The sequence below is a fragment of the Camelus ferus genome, chromosome 23, assembly GCF_009834535.1.
Source record: "Camelus ferus isolate YT-003-E chromosome 23, BCGSAC_Cfer_1.0, whole genome shotgun sequence".
Taxonomy (NCBI): domain Eukaryota; kingdom Metazoa; phylum Chordata; class Mammalia; order Artiodactyla; family Camelidae; genus Camelus; species Camelus ferus.
Window position 1 is genome coordinate 7,598,199 of NC_045718.1, and position 20,491 is coordinate 7,618,689.

Genomic DNA, 20,491 nt, shown 5'->3' on the forward strand with positions numbered 1-20,491 from the left:
GAAGGTAAGGGGATATATCATTAGAGAGTCTGTTTTTAGCTTTAAAAAATGTAGATTCCATGCTTCCTTACGATTCTGGTTTCTTGGGATTTCTGAACACAATTTCCAAATGTCTTGCCTGTACTTTTTGTTTGTTGTAATATTCGTCAATAAGACCAACTCTATTTGCTAAAGAGTTAAGAAAAATGTATTTTCCTAATTTGTTTCACGAAGTGCACTTATTTGTGAAAAGAAAGGGAAAGATAGGTAAAGCGCGACAGTTTGGACTAATTCATTGCTGATCAGACACAATTACGTGAGATCTGAATACTCTCGGTTATTTAAAAAAAATCTTCAAATGAGATAATGCAGTGTGTGTAAAATGAGACCAACATGGTACAAACTGTTGCTATTTTGCTTTGACAACACGTTGGTTTGCTTCATTCAGTCAGTCACTTAGTCAGTTACTTGACTTACTCACCAGTATCCCTTATCTCATCTCATGGTGCTGTGCCAGGCATGGTAAGAATCATTAGGAACACAGAGGTGAGTAAGGCTCTCCTTGCCCTCAAGAAGCTGGCAGAAGAGATGGAACTATAAGGAATTATTAAACAATGGAGAAGAGCAGTCATGGAGACGCAGACAGGGAATTTAAGGTGAGACAGAGAATCTGTGAAAGCTTCTTGGAGGACACGTCAGCTTTCCTCTAAAAGGATGACTAAAGATTAACTTCAAAACAACGGAAGAGAAGGCCATTTCAGGGAGAGAGGGGGCATCACTTTCTGAGTCATTCTATTTCGGATTCAGGAGAAAAGAAATTGCTGAGCACTGGGTTTATATGCACAGAGGAGTAATTTATGACTTCCATCAGTCTTGGAATCACATATGAATTTATAATAGCAGAGAAAAATGGAGTCAGGGAGTCACTGGTCCGAGGTTCTGTGTTCTGAGAAGTGTATTTTATATATTTTTCTTTTTTATGCCTTATGTACAGACTAGAGCTTTCTGGGCAGTTCCAGAGACATTTTGCTAATAATAGTAAACATTTATTGAGTGCTTACTATATGTAGGGTCTGTTCAGGGTACTTTATAAGCATTGACCAATTTAATCCTCACGCTGGCCTATGGTGTACATGAGACCTTAAGACTTGTTCAAGGTCATCTGCTAAGTAGAAAATCCAAAATTGGAACGAAGGCAGAATTTTACTGTGGACTCCCATCGACAGTCTTATTAAGGTTTCCATGAGGAATAATAACAGAACATGAACCTAAAGGAATGAAAACACTGAGCTGTAATATTTCTGTGTGATCACTTTGCCCTTCATTTTTTTTCTGACAATGACAAATGCATGGATAAAGCTTGACTGGGAAGGAAGTCTTTTATTGGGAGAAAAAATTGAAGAGAAAGTCCTTTCAAACTAAATTTAAGTAGCATTTGAGAGGCTGAGGAGAACTGTCTCTTAGCACAGTGTTCCTCCAACCGCCTCTCACAGAAAACCTCCAAAAGAAACATGTCAGGAGAGGCAGAGGGGACACTTAAAACCTACAGTCACTCTAACTCCTTCACCAAATAAGAAATGGATTTAGAGAGCTACGGCATATCAGATGCTTGTCAAAATACCAGCCGAGGAGAGAGCTTGCCGAGAAGGAACCTGACTGACTGTATACTTGGGGGGCACAGGAGCCAGATGACACGCACGGGCATGCGGACAGTTACAACAGGACTGAAACAGTATTTCTCTTGAAGAAATCTAATCCGAGGGGGGAAAAAAAACAACAACAGCGTGTGTATACACTGCATAGCTCCCCAAGGAAATGATGCCAGACACATTTCGCCAATAAAAATGAATTTTGAAGGGAAAAGATGTTCTAAGCCTGTCTTGCAACTAGTCATTAGGCATAACATTTGGTCTAAATTTTTTTTTTTTTCTGCATCAGTTTCATGCTGGTCTTAATCCATTTGGAAAGACTTCAGTTTAGGAAGGAAAAAGTACATGGCAACAGTTGCGATCCCTCATCTGCAATTCTGAAATCTAAAATTCTCTGCAAAGTGAGGGTTTTTCATAAGTTTAGCACAGAAAATGTATTCGGGTATAAAACCTGACCGGAACTAGCATGAGGTTACATGTGTTTTTATTTATTACACTTACTGTGAATATTCATACATTTTTGTGGCAAAAATCTTAATAAGTTTCAGTCTGCAGTTTTTCTAGACCCTGCAGTGGGTGTCACATAATAAACAGTGTATGCACCACATTACTTTTCTAAATCCAAAAAGTTCTGAATTCCCCAGTGTATCTGGCCCCATGGCTTTCTAATGGAGTGTGTGGACATGTGCTGGCAAACTGAATGAACTGTGGACTTTTTTATTTCTAATTTAGATTATTCTCATATTATTTATACTCCTAGTTACTTGGGGAGAAACATTATGAAGAATTAAAGCTAAAATTGTAAAATCATTACACACTTACCCGTTTTAGATTATTGGTCACTACAAACGCAGGCACACCTCAGAGATACCGCGAGTCTGGCTCCAGACTACTGCAAAACAGAAAATACTGCCATGAAGTGAGTCATACAAATTTTTTGGTTTCTCAGTATATATAAAAGTTACGTTTACTCTATACTGTGGTCTATTAAGTGTGTAGTGGAATTATGTCTTAAAAAATAATGTACATACCTTAATTAAAAAATACTTTATTGCTAAAAAATGCTAACCATCCTCTGAGCCTTCAGCAGGCCATCACACTAACATCAAGGGTCGCTGATCACAGATCACCATAAAAAACACAGCAACCATGAAACATTTGAAACATTGCAAGAATTACCAAAATGTGACACAGAGACACCAAATGAGCCAACATTGGTGCTCATTTGGTGTCCCATAGACTTGCTCGATGCAAGTTGCCACAAAACTTCAGTTTGTGAAACAAAACAAAACAAAACAAACAAAACCCCCACAATATTTGGGAAGCAAAATAAAACAAGATATACCTGTAAAGGAAGGGACAAGCTGTGTGAGCTGTGAACTCCCACATGGCAGAAAGGACCTGCCCCAACACTGTGCTAAGAGACCAAACTTCAGCCTGGCTCCCCTCCATACTCGCTGTGTTCCTAATGGTGACCCCAGCTGCCGTGCGGACTTTTTGCTCAAGAAAACGCATTGCCGCCAGACCACAAAGTAGCCGTGGTCCCAGCCTACCTTGCCCAACCATTTTCAGCACTCTATTCTGTAATTTCCCATTTCCTCTTAGCTCCCTCAGTCCCTTTTTTGTTCCCCCATTTTCACTTCCCTGTAGTCCCTTTTTTGTCTTCCCTCTGTTCTCTCTTTAAAAAAGTCAGTCACCTTTGCCTCAGTTGGAGGGGAGCTTAGTTTATGCTAGAATCACTCTCCCCTTCTGCAGTAGTTGGAATAAAATCTGTCTCGCTGCCTCTAACAGGTGCCCAGAACTGTTTTTCTTTGACACTGGTTTCTGGAAGGAGCTCAGAAGTTGTCTGAACACACTGAAAATCAACCTATTGCCCTTCCACTGGAGAGAGAGAGGTAGATACAGGGAGTAACACTGACTGAAGCAGAAACAGCCGGGGGAGCCAGTGCTGAAGGAGGAAGATCTGAGCTGCAGTGGATGAATTGTTGGAGGCTCAGTGGGGACAAGTCTGAGAGTTAAAAAAACGCCAGTCTTAGGAAGGCCTCAGGGTCTGTCCTTACAGTCTTATCAGTTGTAATTCACTACGCAAAGGACCCCCAGGCCAATGCCAGTGTGTGTGGACACTTCCTCACAACAACAGGCAATTCTTGGAAGTCAGGAAGGGGCCTGAGAATTCAACTCAGTTCTGTCACTCTCAATGAGAACTCAACTGACTATCAAGTTAAGAAGAAGAGGAATTTTATTCCAGCCAAGCTGAAGATTATAACCTGGGAAGCAGATTCTCAGGAAGCTCTGAGAACTGTTCTGCCCGTTAGAAGTCGAAGACAGAGTCATATACATTTTTGAGGCAAAGGATCGTACATCAAAATGACATACTGATATTTTACACGAAGTTCACCAAGGATACATAGCCCAGGAAAGCACCACAAAGTGAGCGGCGAGTCACCATGACCCCTACTGCGCTGGGAAAGAACGCTATTCTTTAAGAAGTCCCATCACTAGCGCCAGAAGAAAGAAAAAAGTTCAACTGTATTGTTGAGCGGGCTCTCCCATCTTTCAGGGGCTCTGATTAATGGGTAATGCAGACGTACACGGCACATAAGGGAGGGAGGAGGCCGAAACAAGGCCACAGAGATAACTGTTTAATTTTTTCTTATCTTGCCTTAAAATATAAATTTTATTTCATCAACACTACCTACTCAGAGATAGAATCAGATTCCACAGGTCAAGGGCTCAGTCCCACAAGCCCACCCTCCACTTCAGGTATGTTTCAAGTCACCTGTGCTTTTGACCACCTGGCTACAAACTGCAGGTTGTGACAGCCCCTCCCAGCTCCGAATGCCAGGTGAAGTCCAGACCTGTTCTTCTGACTGACTGGCTATAAGCTAGAAATTCCTGTTAATTTGTTAGAACAGCTTACAGAACTCAGGAAAACCCGTTTACTCAGTAGATTACTGATTTATTATAAGAGGATATTAAAGACTCGAATCAAGGGCCAGATGAAGAGATGCACCTTCTCTTCACACCTTCCCATGTGGAACTTGGGGACCGACGGGCGGCACATGGGAGCATTTGGGTTCACCGAGGTGGAAGCTCTCCAGCGAAGGCCCAAAAGTGTCCTTTTGAGTTTTTAGGCTTTATTACATAGTCATGATTGACTCAATCATTGGCCAACCATGACTGATCAACCTCCAGCCCCTTCCCCTCTGAGAACTTGGGGTGGGACTGGAAGTTCCCACCCTCTCATCACTTGGCTGGGTCTCCTGGCCACCAGTCTCCATACTCAGTGCTTCCCAAAGTTCTCATTCACATAACAAAAGACACCTTTGTCACCCTCAACCCTTGGGAAATTCCAAGGGTTTTGGGAGCTGTGAGCCAGAAACTGGGGATGAAGACCAAATACATATGAGAAGTCTCTTTTGGTCCCCTGAATGACCAGATACATGTTTCTTATAAATCAGTCTCACACACTGTTAGTAGACTGAAGCTCTGCGGATGTGGCGAGAAGGTGTGGAAGAGGAAGAGCGTTTTACCATCTTCTGGTTAAGTCTCAGTCTTTCAGTGGGACTGAGTCCCTGAGTGGTGACCTTCCTAAGTGTTTTCAGCCCTTTTGTTTCTCCCTTTAGGTGAAACAGGAAGCTAGGGCTCTTAGGCAGACAAGTAATTTCTCTTGAACAACGAGGCTTTGCTACAGAGAATGCTCTGATTTTATTAAAGATGATGAATTTTCCCCTCCCCCTGCCTAAAGCAAGAGGAATTTTCCCCTCAGATCTTCCTTATCAGAACTTGTCGAAGTTTTTGGAAGTAAAACCCACCAAAGACTGGACCTCCATGAGTTTCTCACTCTTAAAGCTAATCCACACCCTGCCTCCAGCAATCTGTCAAAGTTCCCACGGAAGTGTTCCTGCCGGGTTTTGGCTCCAGCGGCTTCTGGTCCAGGGAAGCTGATGTTGGCTGTTCTCTGTATTTGCCGGTCTCTTCAGATTTCAAGGTGGTTATTTTTCTGTGACCTCTTTTCTTTAACTAGTTAGAGAAAAGTCATAGGTTTGCAGTTTGTTCAGCTTTTTCCTTGTTATAAAGACAGAAGTGAGGAATTCCAAGCTCTTTTCATGTTGGAGCTGAAATCTGAGGTCGTTTATTGCATTTAAAAGTACACCATGCAAAGATCTCCCCGCCCAGGGGAATCGTTATAGTTTAGTTGCACAGTAATAGGAATTATTAAAGAACTGAGTGAGGTGAAGTGATCTTGAAAAAAAAATGTTAGTTTGTTGAGTCAAAGAGTTTACTTAAAAATAAAACCAGAATTCTTCATTTTCGTGAAAAGTTGTTTTTTGGCCTTAACTCTATAGCCCTATTTTTTAATAAAATACTGTCAATGATGACAAAAGTGTCAGAAAAGATGGCTGATAATGGCTGTATTCCTTGTACATTACCAAGGAGATATGTATAGATTTCGGATGTAGCTAAGTGGAATTTTTTTTCTTTAAACAGTTGGCTCAGAGTTTTAAAGTCCATTTGCCTGGCACTAGTGGGGCTCTCTGCCCTCAAGGATGTTACAGTCCAATTGGGAAGCTAACACTGACATGAAACAGTGAGCCACCACGTGCAGCAGACTGAACTGAACTAAGCCATGATGAGACTTGTGACTGATGGGAGGTAGAAGATGAACGTTCAAACGTGATACCAATTTGGGGATGTGTGTGGTCCTATGAGATGTATTTTATTTGCACCATTTCCCATTGGCAGCTCACAACGTTTGGAGTGATGCCTGGTTGGCATACACTCAATGTATTGAGATGCTGGCATATTGCTGCTCTCCTGAGCCCTATGCACACCCTCCCCACAAACTCTTCATTTCCACCCCTCCCATAGGGTCTCCCGGATCTCCCTGTGATCTAGCAACTAAAGGGTTAACAGCTGGTGCAACAAGACATCTCTAGGACTCAGGTCCAGCATCCAAGGCTTTATGATTGGTTGTTGTTTAAATATTTTGCATAGGACCCTGTTTGCACTTCTTTTGGCTTGTCTAGAAGATGCCACTATACTCACACACAAAAAATGAGATATTCTTTATCATTTGAATGCTGAAGAAACTCAATGGGTTGGTTGGAAATTTTTAGTGACATGGCGTAGATGTAATCTTCAAACTAAGCTGCAGTGACTGCTAATTTCTCCTTGGAAAGGTTGGTCCCAAGAGAAATTGCTTGGTGTGGAAGAGCTTAGAATGACCAGGGATGTGATGATAAAAGAAGATAAGGTAGAATCATCTCTCTCGAGTGATGTATAGGTAACTGGTGATCATTAGGAAGTTGCACGGTGCTAAGTGGATAGAATTTGTTTCAAACTGAAGAAAGAAAACCTACTGGATTTTATTTCTCTTGTATTATATAGATTGCAAGTCAGCAAACTATAGGCTTAAGTCAAATCCAGGCTTTATTTTTGTTAATAAAGCTGTGCTGACATCGGCCACACCCATATGTTTTCATATTGCCCATGGCTGCTTTCGAGCCTTGAAGGTGGAGTTGAGAAGATACAACAGAGACCGTCTGTCCTGCCAAGCAAAAGATGTTTACTATCTGGTCCTTTCCAGAAAAAGTTTGGAGACCCTTGGTTTAAACGATGAAAACATGCTTTTAAAGGCATCAGACCAAGCATTTTAAGACATTATTTTTGTCAAAACAATGACCAAAGATTTACCTATGTTTTGCATTTTTCTCTTATCAAGGAAAGTTGCTAGGGGTTGCTTTTTCTAAATTTTATTTTTTTCTTTTTCTATCCTTTTTTATTTGAAAATCCTCTCCTAGACTAGTGAAATAAAATATTGGAATTTAATGTCATGTCCACAGTTCCTCTTAAGTTTCCACTGACAATAAAATGCAGTTTGTGTTACGACATTTCTCATAAGAACTAAGTGTTGGAATAGCAGGTAAAATATCAGAAGACATCTAATAACCAGCTTTATCCAGCAGAATCTGGAAGTATCCCCCTGAGTTCAGAAGGTGAATAGGTATTCTAGATAATGGAACATTTCAGAAATTTTTATTTTTTTCTTCTTCTTCTAAAATAAGTACTTGCTTCATGAGCTTAAATAACCCTATAAGATTATCTTGGAAGAAATATTTACTTTAAAAGCTAGAAGTGTTCACCCAATTATACATTAATTTTATTGTTGACATTTAATACAATGCCTGGCAATTTAAAATTAAGAACATTAATGCAACTCTATCCTAGGAAATAATTGAGTTGTAATACAACAGCCTTTTCAAAAAATTAAATTTCTTATTAAATGAGAGTCAGTTGGAACAACCAAATGCTCAAATGCTCTTGATTAATATTTAAGAATCTCTGTGAATACATTTGCATACATGTGTATTATGAAGACAGTATATGAAATCAGCTCTGATTTGAAATAAAGGTTTCAGGAAGAGCATTTATATGCCTCCACTTTCATCTTACAACAAAAAGGCAGCTTTTCAGTCAAATGAGAAAGTCAGATTATTAGAACCATGTGATAAAAATGTAAATCCACTGATTATTTTGCATATCCACCCAATCTAATTTAATTATAATTTCCATGTATTTTAATAAATCATTATTAGCACACATCAGATATTTGTTCAATTATCTTAGTGCAAGGAATTTTAGGTATAATAGAAACTAGTAAAACATGATTTCTGCCATCAAGGAGTTTATAATCCTAGGGAAGAGATATTGTGTATGTAAAACCATTTATTCATTCAACAAATCTTTAGTCTGAACTTGCTGCGTACTTGGCCTTGACTGTGAGCTGGGCCTGAGGGATGCGACAGTGCACAGTATATCTTGCTTTCATACGAAATAATATGGAAAAAGCTGATTGAAAAGGTCATAGGAGAAGTAACAAAAAATGTTAAGAGAGATTAGAGCATGAAAAAAAATGCATTTTGGCTGTTTAGGACAGAAGCTAGGGTAGAAAAACTTCATAGAAGATGAAGCCAATGAGTTAGACCCGAAAGGATGGTAGAAATCAACACTTAAGCATCGGGACGGCATTCCAGGAACTGAGAGAGAACGAATGAAGATGCAGATCCAAGAAAGTTGTATATAATATGTTAAAAGAATAGCAATGACAGAATATTCACTTTGGCAATCTGCCAGTTTCCAATAAAATTAAATAAATACCTTCCTTACCACCCATCGGTTCTACAAGCGTGTGTTCACAGGGTGACTCACAAGATTATTCATATTGGCTTTATTAATAATAGCAACAAATTCCCATCAAGAGAATGGATAAACAATTTGTTATATTTATGTAATAAAAATAAATGAGCTGCATAACACGCAGCATAAACATGTGTAATGTTTATGGATAAACTTCACAGACATGCTGAGCTAAGTCACTCAGACACCAGAGTACACACTGAGTGACTTCATTTCTGTGGCGTTCTAGAACAGACAAGACTGTGATGACAGAGGTCAGGACAGTTGTTGCCTTAAGATGTAGTGATAAATTAGAAGTGGGGAGCATGAGAGAACCTTCTAGGGTGATGGAACTGTTCTATACCTGAATTCATGGAGCATTTATGTCTTTCACTACATGTAAGTTGTACCTCAATAAAGAGTGGCGAGTATAAAAAAAGAAGGCCAGAAAGTGGCCCATTTGACTAGACTATTGGATACATGACAACCCAGTGACTTTAACTTAACACTAAAATTTGTAATAAAGAGCAGGACAGCAGTTGTTCATTTCTACTGGTTCTTCTTCTCTGTGAAGCACTGCAGGAGGCAAGATTATCAGCTGAAAAGAGGGATTTATGGAGAGAGAAAAGTGAGGAAGAGCTGAATATGGAAGGGAATTTTGACAAGCTGATAAGATAAACTATTTCTTGTGGGGCTTTCGTAAGGCATTTGTGATCATTTAAACAAGCTGTGCAGACTGATGCATTCGGTTGATTAGATCAGGGGGGAAATGAACCCCATCTCTGCAAAGACTTGAAGAAAACCAAATTAACAGGGAAATAAATCACAGACTATTTGACAACAGCTGCTTGTCTCTGCTCTCAGTGTTCTCCCTAGATATAAATCAAGTTGCATTGCATTTGGTAACCCTTCTTCATTAATTATGATGTGGAGTTGTGTCTTATTTCTATTTATTGTGTATCGTTTGGTGTCTCCTTTTTCACCCAGTTTCAAAGGGAAGAGTGGACAGAAATAATTTTACTTCTCCATTTTTTTAAACTAGAAGTCTCCAGAAGTGCTTTTTTCAGTCAGCGCCTTCTCAGTGCAGGGCGCAGAAGCACGTTGGAGGCACTTGTGATGTCAAGTTTGTAAGTGTTGCTGGTGAAGATGTTCCCAGTGGGCTTTCTTTACTGCTTAAGGGACCCGTGAAATGCAAGCTTTGGCACTGGATAGATCTGTGTGGCCTTCAGTAAGTCATTTGGGTTTCAGCTTCCATCTCTGTGAAATGGATATCACCAATAGCTACATGGAGGGTTGTCTTGAAAACTAGAAATGATGCATGGAAAGTGTCTACCACAGTGCCTGGAACATGGTAGCAGCACAAGTAGCAACTAACCTTTTTAATTTGGTGAGTTTATTGCTGTCTTCTTACAGCTGTAGAAGCTTGAATATTATGCCTGCGCTTCATAGTGCTTTTGTCCGAATTTGGCTTTGGAAATTACACTGAAGAGTTATTTTCTTTTACTTTATTTAAATGTTTTCTTTTTTGGTCAGAGCATTATTTTTTCTAGAGCAGGAGTCAGCAAACTTCTTCCGAAATGGGCCAGACAGTAAATATTTTTGGCTTTGGGCACCATATATTCTCTGCTGCATGTCCTGAACTCTACCATTATAACCGGGGAGGAGCAGGGCTACGCTCCCGTAAAACCGCATTTACAGAAACACAGGCCAGGCCAGATGTGACCTGCACGTTGCATTCTGCTGCTCTGGTACGGCCAGCTTCAGTCTTACATGGAACTTTGTACCTGTTTGCCATTTCCTTACCTCAGAACCATTACCTTTAATGATACTATTTTATAGATAAGGTTGTTTATATTGTTGGGTGGTATTTCAAACGTGGACTTTTTAATGGTCTTGGAAATATTTCATATCTCTTTTTCCTCAGCTTTTTTGAGGTATAATTGACAAAGTGTCCAATGTCATGGTCAAACGTGGAATTTTTGTTTTGAAAATCTTTACCTAAATCTGCCTTATGGATAACTCACCCAAATATCAAAGAAGTAATATACAGAAAAAATTCAGTCCTCAAATAATAGAGATCAGGTCCTAATACCCCCATCTAAGAATTAATAGTTGGTGAATCCTATTTACAGAAAAAAAGTTGTGCATCTGTATAAAACATTATTTAAAATTTTAATGTACCTAGGACTGTAGGATTTTTCTCTCTCTAAGGAATATTTTAAAGGAAATTACTTTGTTTACCGGATTTGGATTTCTAATTGTATTTGAGTTACTCATGCACACAGCTGCCCAGCACCTCTGTCTTCAAACTTGAGAAATTCTAGCAGGCATTCAGTAGGAATGCACGTTCAGTGTGTCGTACTGTGGGATGGGCAAGCATCAAGAGATACTGCCATTGACATGATGAGGGGAAAGATGTCACGTGTGTACAAGGTAGGTAGTGGTACCCTCGTCCCAACTAGTCATTCTAGTATCGTTTAACCCTCAGAGAGTGATGATTACAGTATTGCTTCTAAAGAGTGATCCTTATGTGTTTTCCTGGCATCACAGGAAAAAGGAAATACACCAAGGAGGTCTAGGTTTGGGCAGCTGTGTAGATGGTTGTCACTGGCAGCTTTTTACAAAACCTGCCACTTGTTACCTTCTCTTCCTCGGACCTGATTGCCCAAGACTGTGGCATGAAAATGGACCCAAAAAGAGGAAGCACTTGGTTTCTCCAGTTTACTTAGCAGGAGTGTCATTTGTGTGCTTGCATATAAATTTTATGCAATTTGAATTGATATTTTTTCTGTATTATCTTAGTAACAACTACAGTGCGATACACACAGTCGATGCTCAGTAAATACTTATTAGCTCCCCAGCCTTATAATCTGCAGGGTTATATATTAATGTTTATATTTGGCCTTTGTGTCATCATGCTTATTCAGTTGACTCTCATTGTTAGGTTTTAACATATGTCAGGTAGAAATAAAAATTACTGTGCATAAAATGCTCCCATATTTTTGTGCTTAAACATATCTGTGACAACAACCATAAGAATCTACTGCAAATGTGACATAAAGACCACAGAAATAGTTTTAGTGCGTGTTGAGCTTTCAAGAAGACTGTACAGATCTTCCTCACTTCTGACGGGATTATATCCTGATAAACACAACGAAAATCGAAAACATCATAAGTCAAACATGTATTTAATACACCTAACCTACCAAGCATCATAGCTTAGCCTAGTCCACCTTAAACGTGCTCAGAACACTTACAATAGCCTACGGTTGGGTGAAATCATCTTAACATAAAGCCGATTTTATAATAAAGTGTTTAGAATCTCCTGCGATGTACTGAAGACTGTACCGAAAGTGAAAAACAGAATAGTTGTCTGGGTCCAGAATGGTTGCAGGTGTCAGTGTGATGGTGTGGCTGGCGGGGAGCTGTGGTGGCTACTGCCGTGCGTTATGGGACAGTCTCATACCGCATACCACTAGCCCAGGAATAGCCCAGGAGTCAAAGTACAGCTTCTACTGAATGTACATCACTTTTGCACCACTGTGAAATCAAAAAATGATATGTTGAATCACCATAGTCAGGGACCATCTGTAGTTTATTTCTGTGTCTAATCAGATGGCAATGTTTCACTCAAAATGCAGAGGATTCAGTGAAGACAATTTTGTTCAATTCTGATGGGCGAGAAAATGCAGTTAGTGATTTGTACTTGATGGGATCTGAGACAGAGTGCCCTGTCATCCTCGAGTTAGTGGAGTCAGAGCAGGCACAGGCACACGTGTTTCCCAAATTGAGTTGATTCTGTCAGCAAATATTTGCATGCCTTCGTATGCACGAGGAATGGTATTAGTTGCTGGGCATTCAGTTTTAATTAAGACAGAAAACCAAGGTCCTGGTTCTCATGGAGCCCACAGCCTTATAGGTGAGACTGGATATCTGGGCGATAGGAACACATGATACCGTGGAGTAAGTGACATTTAAGCTAGAACACATATTTCAAATTTCGGAGAAAAAGCTCTGTTGGTATTGTCAGAAAGCCACAGTGAGGGAGTGCGTCAAGAGGATTATACATATAAACGCTGAGGGTTCCCTACGTGCTGGACGCCTCACAAAACGCTGTGCATCAGCTCCTTTACTCTTCGCAACAATGCTCTGCGGTATGTCATATTTTGCAAATGAGAAAACGGGCTGTGAGAGGCTGTGTAATTTGCCCAAGGGACAGCCAGTTAGTGGAAGAGCCAGGACCGCAGGCCGGTCTGTGTATCCCCAGCTGTGGTCCTGCGTCGTACGTAGACAGGGAGGCATCCGGGAAAGCAACACCTGCATGTCAGGATCAGCCTGCTGAGCTCAGCACTGTTCAAGGGCACGCTCAAAACCAGGACGAGGTCAGGGGCTGAGGACCAATACCTAGACGAAGCATGGACTCTCATGACCTGAAATCCTCCAAGAAAACCCGATCAACGGAATAAACTGAAGTTTCTGGAAGAGGTTAGAATGTTCAGTTACCACTTGGAATGGCATTCGTCTGGAGTGTAGGCTTCGCGAGGACCGGGATTTTTGTCACTTTTAAAGAGTGTTGGATTGATCTCGAATGGTGCCTGGCAGGTAGCAGGCACTCACAGCTGGCTCTGCAACCCTTGTTTCAGCATAGCCACCAGGATCAACGAGTTCCTTCCTGATAAGATGGAGGAACATGGCTCGATAGTTAGAACCAAAGAGATTGGGCAAACACATTGATAGAACAATGGATGGAGTTCTTAAGATTTGTGCCACAGGGACCTCTTGGCCATATACTGGCCAAATGTTTCACATAAAGAAATGTAAAAATTCCTGGTAGCCTCTTCCTTGCCTGGGAAGTTAGTGTACAGAACATAGCTTGACATGAGAATGAAAGGGCATTGATCAGCTTTGAGAGTCCCTCTGCTCCCCAGTTGCTTATAAAGAATCATTTGCTGTAATGGGATAGAAATGAAGGCAGGCTTATAAAACATGTAGGGGACACACATCCTGGAGGGAGAGATCAGCTTGCTATTTTATTGAATGAATGAAGAATAAAAAAGATCACAGTAGTAGCCTAGCAGGTGGGTCTGAAACCAACAAAGATTTTTTATAAAAATAGAATATGGAGAAAATTTGTCTTTATAGTATTTTATGTGAAATATCTTTGGAATTTAGTTGATGGTAAACTCCTTAAGAGCCTACTGTAGGAACTGCCTGTTCAAATTAGTATAATCTCTTTTTTTAATTAATAAAAAGCAAAAGCAGTAAGTGAATGCAGGCAACACACCCATTATTCTAGATAACAGAGGGGGCGCACGCATGGTGTTGGGCCTGTGTCAAGGTGTTCTGCTTTGAAAGGGGCATTTACACACCAAGAGGACATCAACCCTAGCCTGTAGAGGAGTCCACTGTAGCTGAGGTTAGCTCTCTATCGTATCTTGTCTGGATTATGCCACAGTCTTATTCCCATCTCCCTGCCCAGAGTTTTGCTTTCTTCAACCCATTAAAAAAAAAAAGAAAGACTTTATTTTGGGGGGCAGTGTTAGATTCATGGCAAAATTGAGCAGAAAGTATAGAGTTCTCATATACTCTCTACCCGCGACGTGCCCAGCCTCCCCCACCAGAGTGGTACATTTATTACAGCTGATAAACTAAGACGCATCATAATCACCCAAAGTCCATAGTTTACAGCAGGATACACTCTTGATGTTTTCATTCTATGGGTGTGGACAAATGAGTGCTGACATTTATCCACCGTTACAGTTTCACTGCCCCCCAAATCTTGTGTGCTCTGCCTACTCATCCCTCCCTTCTCCCAACCCCTGGCGACCACTGGTCTCCTTACTGTCTCCCTGATTTTGCCTTTTCCAGAACCAGTCTATTTTCACACTGTGGCCAGAGGGCTGTTTCTAACATGACACCTTCTCTCTCACTTACTCCCCGGACTCTCCATTGTTCTCAGGTCAGATCTAAACACTGTGCTGGTCTGGCCATGATTGGGGTGTTCAGTTTGTCTCCTTTCACAGGGACTATTTTGTGTGTGTGTGTGTGTGTGCATGCACGTGCATGTGTAGGGGGACTAACAGATAATAGGAAGAGGCAGTAATAGTCATATGGCAGTAAGTGCTACAAAGACGATAAACCAGCTTCGGGAGGGGGTGGCTGGGGCCTGAGAGACTTCACTGAGGTGGCACGATTTGTCCTGAGAGGTGAGTGATAAGGAGTTTCCACAAAAAGATCTTGGGGATGGGCTCCCTCTGCACAGGAAACAGCAAGTGCAAAGGTCCTGGGGAGCCACCATTCCAAGGAGGTATAAAGAACAGAAAGAGGCCAGTGTTCTACAGAGAGGTCAGTAAGGGCGATGGTTGGATGATCATCTAGGGCAGAGGGAGGAGGAACTAGCATTTATTGAGTTTTTTTTTTTTAATTGATGTAATAGCTTTTAATTTTGAAGGCGTTGGAAATTATCCCATTTTACCAGATGAAAAGAAAAGATCATGGATGTTTGTAAATAACTTGCCCAGATTCTCACCGCCAGCAGCAGCAGAAGGGGGATCTGAACTCAGCCCTGCCTGGTTTTCAGACACACCTCCCACCTTTATGTAATTTCCTGGGTAAAAGAATTCAGGATATTTATCTCTGCTGAAGAGCTTATCCGTGAGTGTCCTTTATTCATTTTTCTTTGTGCAGCAGTCATCTCTTTTTATCTGTATGATATGACTCTGCCTTAGAAAGTAAACTGCCGGGAGTCACGAACCATCTCAGTCTTACATTCCTCACTGCACTTTGTGTTTAAATACAAACCCATCAGGACTGAGTTTCAGTGATAAATAAAGGAATTAATGTGTCTCTCAGCAGAAACCCCCTTATGATAAGGGAGCAATTTAGGACTTGTGAGATAATGGCTCATTATGTGTAATCCTAGAGTTTATAGTCCGATTTTCATAACTGACAATGTCAAGGAGTTTGGCAGTACATGTCAAACAGAGCAGATGTGTTACATTTTAAAGAGATGTCTGTGTTCCTTAGGGAAAATGACCCTATATACATTTTTTGAAAATAGGGTGGTTCAACTGTAAGACATAGAGACCTGGTGGTCTGCCAGGTTATCCCAGTGGAGAAGCACACAAAAAGGATGTGATGTAGATTTCCTCGCCTCACAGGCTTCTGAGATTGCACCTTGGCTGGGGAAGAATTAAAAAGCAAGGTTGAACCTTCAGGTTGGAGTCTCCCATGTTTCCCATTTTTAAAGAAAATCTTCTACTGAGCTCTTTCTTTTCAAAATGATAATATAACAGCTGAAATAGAGTAGCTGGAACATGCAGTTTGCTCTCACATGAAAACCGCTATGTTTCCATTTTGTTAAATGAAAAATACGATGTCTCTGAGTGATGGGCAGCAATAATGTAAAGTCGTTCTGTGTTATGTTTAATTACTGACTGAGTGGGGGTGACCTCGCTTCATGCACAAGTGTGAAGTTGGCTTGTAGAAAGGGAGGGCAGAGATTGGACGGGGAAGGTTGCCCGTGCAGAGATGATGTGAACTTTCTGCACGGAAAATTTGGTGGCTAGCTGGGGGACGATGTTATAAGAATATAGAATTAAAGAAGAGAGGTCAAGACTTAAAAAGTAGGGAATATGAGGATTCTAAGGTGAAAGGACCAAAGAGAAGGCAGCTTCCAGCATGGATGTGTGGACAGGATGGGAAAGATAAACTGTGTAAGCCAAGTGCAAGAAGCCAACCCAGAGGGTCAAACAGCTGTGGAAACTGGTTGGAATTCATTCAGGGAGACCGAGAACAAAGCCCAGAGAGCCACTGAGAGGGAAGCTTGGAGATGGACTGAAGTCATGTCAACAGAGAGGCAACAATGACAGCGTTAGCCCAGAGCCGGTTCCCTGGCGGAGCAGCTGAGCTGGGAGTGGAGGTTTGAGAAGCTGGGTGTGTGACCACTTTCTGATTTCTCGTCTTTGAACTTACGTTGTTCTTGGTAACAGGTCTGGCAACAGAAGCAAGATTTCAATACTTTTATTTAAAAAAATCCCATGGGTGATTGGCTGTTTTGAAATAGGTCACCCAGTGCATGGTCATTTGAGCTAGAGCTTAGAACCTTCCTTGAATTTTCCATCTTGTTTTTACCCCTTTGCCTTTGGGAAGGCCTGTTGCATTTGGTCAGATGGTGTACTGTCAGGCTGCAGAGTGAAGTGGAAAACAGACTTAATTTTGATCTGAGTGCTATAGCTTTTTTACTTAAAGTAAAGTAGGAAGACCTGATTAGCTGCTCAGATTGATGGAGTGACTGAATGTTCCAGGAGCTGGGAGAAGGGGGTGAGACGGGACGTGGTTCGTTGTTGGAGACGATCTCTCTCCAATGGCTACTTCTTTTCACAAGTCATTTTGTCCTGTTTGTTGTTTTTCCTCGGTGGTAATAACCACAAAACATGCAATCTGTTGGTATCTCATTTCATTCCACTGCAGATTTTAAGTGCTCCTGTAGCCTCATCTATAAATCACTGATGCTCCTGTATGACATTTACTGTTTTCAAATTCAACACAAGTTGCCGCACGACATCGCTGACGAGCCTGCATTATCCTGGCAAATGACTGCGGCAGGTTGGGGCATCCTCCGCTCCGCCATCCTCACGCCCGCCTCCTGCCAATCACGCAGCCGCTCTGACGCGGAGCTTCCACGAACAACGAGAGTAATCACCAGTGTTCATCTCCAGGAACAAACTTCTGCAGATTCTTGTGCTGCTTCTTGAATAGACCAAATGCCAATCTGGTGAAAGTAGCTTGGCACCTCATTTAATAAGGGAGAAGTGATTGTGCGGGACAGATGGGGTTTTATTTCAGCAAGAATGGGGGGCGTGCTGCTTTGTGTCGCTTTGGGTGCCTGTGTGGTCTCGTGCCCACGAGCGCTTTCCCTCTTGTCTTTTCACTTCTCCTTACGCACGGCGTCAGGTGGGCCGCCGCCTGCTCCCCGACGCTGGGGCTGGAGTCCCCGTTGCTGTGATGGATTCAGGGCCGCTGTGCACTTACGAAGGGGCAGGGTGGGAGGATAAGGAAAACGTTTTTTTTTTTTTCCTCCAAGGAATGCACCTTGGGTTTTCTAGACTTTCCCAACATGCTCTTCTTTCCCAGCTGTCTCTGGATAACCAGTGTTATTTGGATAACCAGCTGTAGCGTCGCTCTTGAGGGGACACCCCTCTGGTGTTTAAGGATAACACCCAGGTGGGCTGTCCTGGGGGTGGAGGAGGAAGCCTCAAGGTTCCGATCTGGGAAGTGGGTCATAATGAGATGGTGCAGGGCTCTGCTGAAGGGGTCAGGGGAATTTGAGGGCGGGGTCAAAGAGCCTGATGGAAAGGGAGAGGGGTCACAACACAAGGGACTCCTGTCAGGAAGGAGGCCTGGGAGTAAAACGAGGTGGAAAGGTGTCTGAGTACTTCCAGAACAGGATTTACTCTTTGATTTCAAATTCTTGGCAGTGTTGTGAGGTAACCTCTTTCCATTACTGGAAATTTTTAGTCAAAATCTGCTCTCTATGCAACCTTGGTTGACGGCATTTTTGGGAAGTGAAGAGATTGGGGGTGGATCCCACACGAGGTGTCGCCCTATGCAGAGGACTCAATGTACTGTGTGGCAAGGTGTTCCAAACCCGGAGTGAGTGGAGGGAAGGCGCGTAAAGTTGGAGCCATGTGTGACCAGGAGAAAAGCAAACATTTCCTGGAGAGACTGCATGGTCGCTGCTTTCCCCACACGAGAAATGGGGGTTCTGTTTCCTTCCTTTGAACTCAAAGGCAGGATGACCTTGGCTGAGATCTCAGCTTTCTGGTTGAACTCCTTGGCTCCTGTTTATTGTAGTTCAGTTCACATAATAATCCAAGTGCTATTTAATTTTTGTTGTGGTTTAAAGGCTTGTGAGGCTCCAGAGTCCATCAGCAGGAGGAAGGGAGTGGCAGTTAATAATTGCTGAAAGGTAAATCTGGGTCTGCTGGTATCTGCGCCGGAGTCAAGTCTCGTAAGTTCCTCTGCTTACTAAGCCTGCCACCTACCAACCTGGTGTGGTCAGCCTCTTTCTTCGGTCTCTCCCTGCCCTCCACGTACAGGGAACCGTTTCAGATTTCACCCCAGGGAAGGAAGAAACAGAGAAGCTCTTTACCATTCTTTGAAAACACTGCCTATTAAACTATGAGAAATGTACAGTTTTATCAGCCTTATTTAGGGGTTTTCTTACAGTGGGGTTAGGTGGTTTGTGGCAGAAGCCAGGCTCTGCCTGAGTAATTTCAGAGACGGAATCCTCTTTCCCTGAGTTGTAGGTGACAGCCAGTGTGTGTAGAGTGCCTTCTAGGACACTCTTTCAGTGTTCTTTCCCCTTGAAGAGAACAAAGTTAAGATTTGGTAAATAACAACCATCTTAAAGTGAATAAGCAGGTCTGATTGGAGGCAGTTATTACATAAAAACAAAGTGGGATAATAAAATAGCCTCTATTTTCATAGACTCATTAGTGAGCTTCAGGCTCCTCAGAAAGCAGGTGCACAGATTTAAGGAAAACTGGCGTCTGGGAACTACACTGCTTTGGAACACTTCAGAAGGGATAAAAAAAATTTAGTTTTCCAATTTGGTTTTTCAATTATTTTGAGACATAGAATAGTTTATATTTGACTGAATTTTTCCATTTTTTAACAAGTGAAAACAAGTATTCATAATTAAGCTGTTAGCTATTTACCTCAATAAACTAGTCCTGTAAGTGTCTAATCCTTAGGCGTTAAGAAAAGGGTACTATGGCCAGCTTAGGCAGACCGTGCTGCTAATTTGGGGTTGCTCTTTTTGTATCAAGAATAAAATGAGTCTAGTGAAAATTATTCCAGTTGCCTGAGAGGTTTATTAAATGCTAGTTTAAAGGTCTGTGGCATCTTTAGGAAATTAAACCTCTCGGTGGTAAAGCTTCCTACCTCTACTTTGCTGTGTTTTGTTAAATCAAGAGTTGCCAACTGTTCTCATCTCTTCAGACGTCAGGTTCTGATGGTCTAGATCAGGATTGGCAAGCAGATTGCATTTCATGCGCCAGCCCTGCCCCCAGGCTGTGATGGGTGCAGGTGATCTGTTGAGGAGGAGTCTGCGTCTTTGTTGCTGGTCTGAGGGAGGGAGTGCAGTGTGTGTGAGCCATACCTGCTATGCCTGAGGAGCCAGGCAAGAGGCAGGCTGCCATGTGCTTTCCAGCCCTGACTCACACCTTCCTGAAGACGTGTGTGTTTTCAGCCTGTGACCTGTGAGGAGATTGTTATTAGGACCTCTGCTTGCGTTTTATTAAAAACCAGTAAATGGCAATGTCATGTTATCCAAGGAGCATTGTACTGGAAGTGAGAAACCTTCCTTCCAGTGTTGAACTGAAGCAGTGGTAGTGGGCATTCTATTTTTTTTAGCAGCCTAAACAACGCTAATTTTATTATTATTATTATTATTATTATTATTATTATTATTATTATTATTATTATTATTATTATTATTATTATTATCATCTGCAGTTCAGAAGTCCAACGTAGGTCTCACTGTGCTTAAATGAAGGTAATAGTAACAAATTCTGATTTTTATTTATAATGTGTTCTGGTAAAAAGAGCCTCTATTAATAATATGAATTGAAGCTGAATTTTTTAAATTGAGGTATAATTGACATATAAGGTTATATTAA

General features: G+C 41.6%; 1 long non-coding RNA gene across 3 annotated transcripts in view; it reads left to right on the forward strand.

Moving 5' to 3' along the window:
* The first annotated feature begins 18,667 nt into the window (after window positions 1-18,667).
* The window catches only part of LOC116659338, a 329,390-nt gene continuing 327,566 nt past the window's right edge, over window positions 18,668-20,491 (forward strand). For 2 of the 3 annotated variants that reach the window (XR_004314690.1, XR_004314687.1), the window contains exon 1: window positions 18,668-18,777. This is a non-coding gene — a long non-coding RNA (uncharacterized LOC116659338). Of the gene's footprint in view, window positions 18,820-20,491 lie in introns of all 3 variants that reach the window. The other variant, XR_004314689.1, reaches the window with a different exon arrangement.